The 6,826-nt window shown below is 41.5% G+C and overlaps 1 long non-coding RNA gene across 1 annotated transcript; it reads left to right on the top strand.

Annotated features, from left to right (window-relative positions):
* The first annotated feature begins 402 nt into the window (after positions 1-402).
* On the top strand, positions 403-2,010 carry LOC142160372 (uncharacterized). The gene is made up of 3 exons (XR_012693187.1): positions 403-630; positions 977-1,185; positions 1,431-2,010. It is a non-coding gene; the product is annotated as an uncharacterized LOC142160372 (long non-coding RNA).
* The last annotated feature ends 4,816 nt before the right edge of the window (positions 2,011-6,826 follow it).

Genomic DNA, 6,826 nt, shown 5'->3' with positions numbered 1-6,826 from the left:
TCCTTTCAAATCAAGGGGGTAACGTCGGTGTATCTAAATATATTTGGGGATAAAAGGTAAAAAAGTTCCCTGACCCCTGCTTTAGAGGAACATTGTACTTGAGCAAAAATAATGTTTACCCACATGCCTTTTTCCCAATAGCTAGTTATCCATTCCACTGTTTTCAACCATGATAGCGATTATAAAATTTTTTGGGGCTTCAAGTAAAACACATTCCCCCGGCCACCACACAAATGTGTATATATAAATGTTCATGTACTTCCAAACTATGTAGGAGCCTAAAGAATGCATTGCTCTTCTTAAGCATGCAATCAATTCAATTTGGGTGGGGGGGTGTTAAACAATGTAAATGTTTTACATTTGTAATTGGTTTTTATTTTTTTCTACTCTCTTTAGATTTTCATTAAAAATGTCTGATGCTGTCCCAAGCACTCAGGGGGCCAAAACCAGGCACCAAATTCATTTTTCTGGGAGTGAATTAGAGATTTTGGTTGAAATGAGGATCGACAAATTCCATACATACAACACACGTATGTCGACCATTGAAAAATGCCGGCACTGGGAAGGTATAAGGCAACAAGCGAATGCCATTGCTCCTTTTTTGTGGACCATCAATGAGGTAAAGAAATGGTAAAAATAATAGGCTGAACCAATCCAGAAATAATTTGGGTTTACTGTAAACATAGTAAAAGAGTGACAAACGTTAGCTTGACAGTTGACACATATTTGTCCAGTGTAAGTAATTTGTATTTGAAAGCCAAATTTGTACCTAGATAATGTGCATTGTAGTGTCAAAGAGTAGTTGTCCAAATGTACATGTTACTTTCAGACAATTATCCACCCAGGACAATGAACACACATTTTGTGTGTGTGTGTCTGTCTGTTTTTGGTGTAAAAATTTAAAAATACCAATGTTATGTTCCATGGTGTAGTTGTAAACAGAATTTAAATTAATATAGTTTTCTCTTGTGTACAGCTGGGCTGACTATAAACAAAATTTAAAAAAGAATCTAATAGAGGCAAGGAGGCACGCTCAAGGAACACGTGGTGGCCCAGCACAGGACATCATCTTAACCGCACTGGAGGAGCCTGCAAGTATCACTATTTCAGAGGAGTCTCTTGTTGGGGTGGGCATAATTGATACCGGCAGCGACCCACCCCTAACATGGCTGCTATCCATTTTAGGTACATTTGGACTATATTCTATTGGTGTCTGTTTTGTTTACTAACATGTGGTATCTCTATCAGTATGCGCATCATAATGACTCTAATTTCTTGACTGATGATCAAATGTGTTAATAGTTTGTAACAATCTGACCCTAAACTTAAGATCACAATAATCTTAATGGATGCATTCATTTTTATTTTATTTTTTAAAGTTTTTTTTTTGAATTGACACCTAAACAAATTTTCTTTTTTCTTTTTTACAGATCAGGGGAGGTGCACCAAAGTCTGGCTGCAAACCCAGATGGAGAGCAAGTGAAGGCACCTGCCTGTGACGTGGAGCCCCCTTGGAGGGAGTATCCACAACTCTTGATGCAGCAGACACTATCGCACATAAGCCAACACTTTGAATCTGTCACTGAGTCCATTGACTTTAAAGTTCGTAAAATATTCAGTACCCTCACCCATCTTGAGCAAAAATTTGATGAGCACATGACCACTTTAAATGCACACCAGACAAATATGTGCAACCTCTTGTACCAAATCGTCATTAATCAGCAAAGTTCACAACGTCCTTCAATAAATGTCACTCCTTCACCTGCTCCAAACCCTCAATTCATTAATCCAAATTATTCACCACTTTGTATTTCTCTGCCTTCTTTCCCTTCTCATCCTCCCGGCCCTTCACATCTCTCGGCACCCCCTGCCTACCCCCCTGCCAGCCCCCTGTCCCTTCATCATGCCGTCTGTCACACCCTGCTGACCAAGAGAGTTCTGATGCTTCCTCTGAGCCATCAACATCACGGGTGACAAGAAGGCAAAGCCACGTGTCAGCCTCAAAGAAGGGAAAAAGGAAAGAAATGAATTTATGTGTTTGTTTTGTTATATTTTAAAATTTTTTCCAAAAATGGGCATTGTCTAATGATAAAATAATTTGACATTTGTTTGAAGAAGTTTGTTTGTTTTTTTCCCCAAAAAATAGGCAGACATGGGAAAAGGAAAAGGGAAAATTGTTGTTTGTGAGTCCAATGTAAAATTAGTACACCGACTCCACATAACTTAAAACACTAATAGGCAAACCACAACATTACTGTTTACTATACAAATGGGCCAGCAATGTGTTTCCAAACTTGTATTCAAATGATGATTGTTGACAAGTTGTTGGTGATTGTAAACAAACACATACACAAGCAGCCCCCTCCCCCCGCCATAAATAAAAATCCCTTCAAAAACCAAGGTACATTCAAAATACTATAAATACAAACAAACATAGATATTGGCAACTACAACATCACCAAATAGGAAAGGAGATTATAACCTTATAAAAGATATGATATAGCATCAGTACAAAAAAGCAAAAAGTACCCAAACATTATCCATACAAGTAGTATGTAATTGCAAATCGTGCTAGTCACTTCTCATATATCAGTAACGGCCCTCACCCCTCTTCTGAGGACCTGATAAATGAAAGTAAAGTGGACAGATTTCATTCCTATAGCTACTTAATCAGCATAGTTTACGGCACAGAGTACTCGCCAAAATCCAAATCCAGCCACGAAGCATCTAAAAAGTAAATATAGTATTTCAAATAAAATGTAAAATAATCTAAGGAGAGGGCAAAAGCGAAATATAAGGACTATTGATATTACTGAGTTTTTTGGTTTTTTTTTGGCCTGTAAAAGATATTCATTAAAGACATTACAATGATTCAGGCCACCAATGCTATAGTGTGCTTACTCATGGGTTTAGTGTGGGAAACCCATTAGCAGAGTGTAGCTCTAAATGTGACGCTTCTCACCAGCACATACATGACTCATGTAAAGTGACAAATTACAGTTAAATTGCTTGATGTATAAACAGTTAATCTTCTATTCTTGAACAGCTATGTTATCTCTCTTAAGACATATCAAATAGTACTCACTGCAATAATGCCTTTAAAGTGTCCAACAATGTGTCTGCCTGTAATAAAGTGAAAAAGAGCAGGACTGAAGGAAGAGCAGAGCTGCTTCTAAATACCCATTGAATTGCGAATGCAGGTGTACATGTCTCATCCTAAGCGCAGTATACACGTCTGGTGGAGGTTGTAGGGACCCTTTTTAGGGGGTTTACCTTGGACGTCTGCCCTTCTTCTTGGTGTTTTGGTTGTTGCTGCCGTTACGGGTTTCATGGTTGTCCCGATTTCCGTGGATGGAGTCTTTTGTTTTGTTGGTTCTGCCGTGGCGCAACTTGGTGGTCCTGGGGTGGAGAAAAGAAGGTGTAGGAGGGGAAGAGAGGTAGGAGGTGGGTGGAAAAACAGGGTAGAGAATAAATGCGGTACAGACAATATACTGGCGTGCTAGGTATTGCAGCCTGATGTTTATAGCTTTTGCGGATATTAAATGTTACAGCTCTTGCAATAATGTCTATAGCTCTATTGCGGCATATATTGGCTGTGATGTATAGGGGTTATTAGGTTTTTAGCTCCCTGTTTTCTCTCTTAGAGAGAGAGAGGTATGGTGTTTATAGCAGAGTTTATAGCTCTTGGAAATATAGCTCTTAGTAGTAGTTCTTGTTGTTGGTGGGAGCTAATGTTTGTAGCTATGGTCTGACTGTGGGTATGAGAAGTTTATAGCTCTGGGGGTAAATGTATCATACCCCGTTTTTTTCAACTCGCCGGAAATCGGCGAGTTGACAGCTAAAATTTAAAGCGGCACAGCCTTGTAAAGGGAAACTTGCCTTTACAAGGCAGCGCTGCTTTAAACTTTAGCTGTCAACTCGCCGATTTCCGGCGAGTTGAAAAAACTGGGGAATGATACATTTACCCCTTGGTGTTTTTGTGGTGTGTTTATGTGAGGGGAGGGTAGTGGGTTGTGGGTGTATTATGTGTGTATGTTCTATAGATATAGAACAGGTGGGTCTGACACGTGAGTGTGTTCCGTTAGGAAGTGTACGTTAAGGGGTTGCTCTTAATGATGAATGCTCTCATAAGAGCAGTTAGTTTTGTGAGGACTTTTTTTCTTTTCTGTTTTTTCTGCGGTGTTTCCTTCTCAGGTCTTAGGGCGAGATTGTAGCTGGGCCGAGCGGTTTCCTCAACACGGCATTTGGAACGCACTATGCATTCCTAATGCCGAACTTCCGGGTAGCGGGTGAAGCGCACAGACGCCTGTGCGTTCCATTTCTAAGTGCTCTCACCGCTGGCTGTTTATTCGGTTGTCCTCTCATTTGGTCTGTGGTGCGGGTGGTGGATGTTGGCTTTGGAGGTTTGATGATGGTGTGGAGATTCTCGTAGGTCCTGTGTGGTATTTGCTGAGTCTTTAATCCAACGTGTTTCATCCGGAGACTTCCTTAGGGATATGTCTGCAGTATTCTGAGCTGTTATTTATGGTCCTGGGATTGGTGAGTTGTCCAATCGAGTTGGGATGGGAGGGGATAGGGGAGGGAAAATGGGATGGGCAATGGGAATGTTATGGGACGGTGGGGGTGTGTTGGCATGGTGTTGTATTTTATTTATATTATGGATTATGGGGACATTGCGATAATGGCAGTGGGCGTTATTTGTGAGAAATGCCTAAAATCTCGAGTAGAGAGGAGCTGGTATGTGTGGGTGTAGGTGTGATTAAGGTTTTGTTTTTTGGTCTGATTATGGAATGTGGTTATCTAATAAAATACATAAAGGCATTAAACAGCAGTATACATGTCTCAACGCCCAATATCCACACTCCCCTTTGCTAGGATACTATGGTTGAATGACAGCCAGACATTTTACACACAGGTGTATAAAAGATCCGCGAGTGACGTGAGCTCGCCTTCACCTGCTCTGCGAACCAATCACAAAGCAAAGTATTGGATTGTGTTTGATGTGGAGAAATTATGCGGTTGACGACTTTCGCCAGATGGGTGCTAAGAGTACTGACCGAGGGCATAGATAGCATGTCCTCTGGTCGGTACGTCAGTAATGAGCTTAAGTTGCGGGCGTACCAGGCATATCAGAGAGTGTGCCGCCACATTTGGTGGAGGTTTAACCCCCAGCGATCGGTTGACCAGCTGCAACGTCACTGGAGCGACCTACGTCGGCGCCAGCCCCAGCTTTTAGCAGAGCTCAGGGAGGAGATTGTAAGATGTGAGTTCGCTAATAATCATATAAATGTAATGCAAACACTTTCTTTATTCATAAGAATAGTTTCAAACTTTAGTGTCAAAAAGTTTGCCAAGAATGTGCCCTACCCCAAAGATAAATCTGTTTCCAGATTAGAAATGTTATCTTTCTCCAATGCCACATACTTAGGCCCCAGTATCATAATTTTATAGTGTTACATTTACTTTCCTTAGTGATTGAGGCCCAAACTCCTGGCCAATAAGCCATGTTTGAGATTCAAGCTCATGACCCCAGTGCTGGGAGCAGAAGTGCTACCCACTAAGGCAACGTGCCGACATTACCTTACAGACATTTTTAATATGAAAGTGGCAGATGTGCTATATTGCAAAAAGAGTTGAACGCCATCTTAGTAAACAATGCTCACGCTCACAGTTGGCCTAAGATTACTTTCACATATTAGCAGGCCAAATACAAATAACTCCTGTATTAGATGTCCCTAATCAGTCAGTAATTATCTGGTTGATTTAATTATGATGGTCCCCCCAAAAAAAGGACTATTGAAAAATTACAGATTTAAACTGAGATTTTCCACATCCCTTAGCCTAAAGTAAACATTGTAACAAGCCATGTGAAAGTGGTGTGTGTCTGTCCATGTTTATATCCTTTGGGTAAAGATTATCTTAATCTGTGGGGCAAAATAAATGTTTCACAATGTCTGATGACATTATTATCGGACTACATCTATATAATTGCTAACCAGGTTGATCTTTGAACAATACACTTACATGTTATATTTATTCTAACAGACCATAGACGCGGAGAAAGACGCGCGGCGAAGGAGGAGGAGGTAGAGGTGGAGGCAGAGGATGATCATCATCATCACCATTTATTTATATAGTGCCACTAATTCCGCAGCGCTGTACAGAGAAATCACTCACATCAGTCCCTGCCCCATTGGGGCTTACAGTCTAAATTCCCTAACACACAAACACACCCACAGACAGACACAGAGACACACACAGACTAGGGTGTCACGGGCACTAGGAGTCTGTACCCAGGGATCACCAGGTGGTAGGCTTACCAGAGCAATATAGATGGTAATAGGGTACTCTGGTAGCTGGGTGATCACGGACCAGGAAACAGCAGATGATGAGATGCTCAGGAAAGTCTATGACTAGCAGCACTGGTAATATGGAGGTAATAGTACACGAGGAACTGTAGGACAAGGACACGTGAAGGTAGTCAGTGGTCTGCGGTAGCAAGTTGTACCACTGCTATAGTGAGGAGGAATGTCCAACAGAAACGAGGAGGTGATGAGAGTCAGCGGTCTGCAAATAGCAAGTGGTACCGCTGTCTGAGTGAAGGAGTGGAATCCAAGTGGAGGTATCCGGGGAGTCAGTGGTCTGCGATAGCAAGTTGTACCACTGCTATGTGAGAGGATACTGGAACAGGTGATACTGGAAACAGGGATCAGTGGTCTGCTACCAGCAAGTTGTACCACTGAATATATATGTGAGGAGGTGCACGGGGAGAGGCTGCAACACAGGATATACACAGGCACCTTATATACGATCCACAGTAACATGC

Source organism: Mixophyes fleayi, chromosome 6 (assembly GCF_038048845.1).
Source record: "Mixophyes fleayi isolate aMixFle1 chromosome 6, aMixFle1.hap1, whole genome shotgun sequence".
NCBI classification, from domain to species: domain Eukaryota; kingdom Metazoa; phylum Chordata; class Amphibia; order Anura; family Limnodynastidae; genus Mixophyes; species Mixophyes fleayi.
Note: the sequence above shows the minus strand (reverse complement) of the source record. Positions and strands in the feature narration are given on the sequence as shown.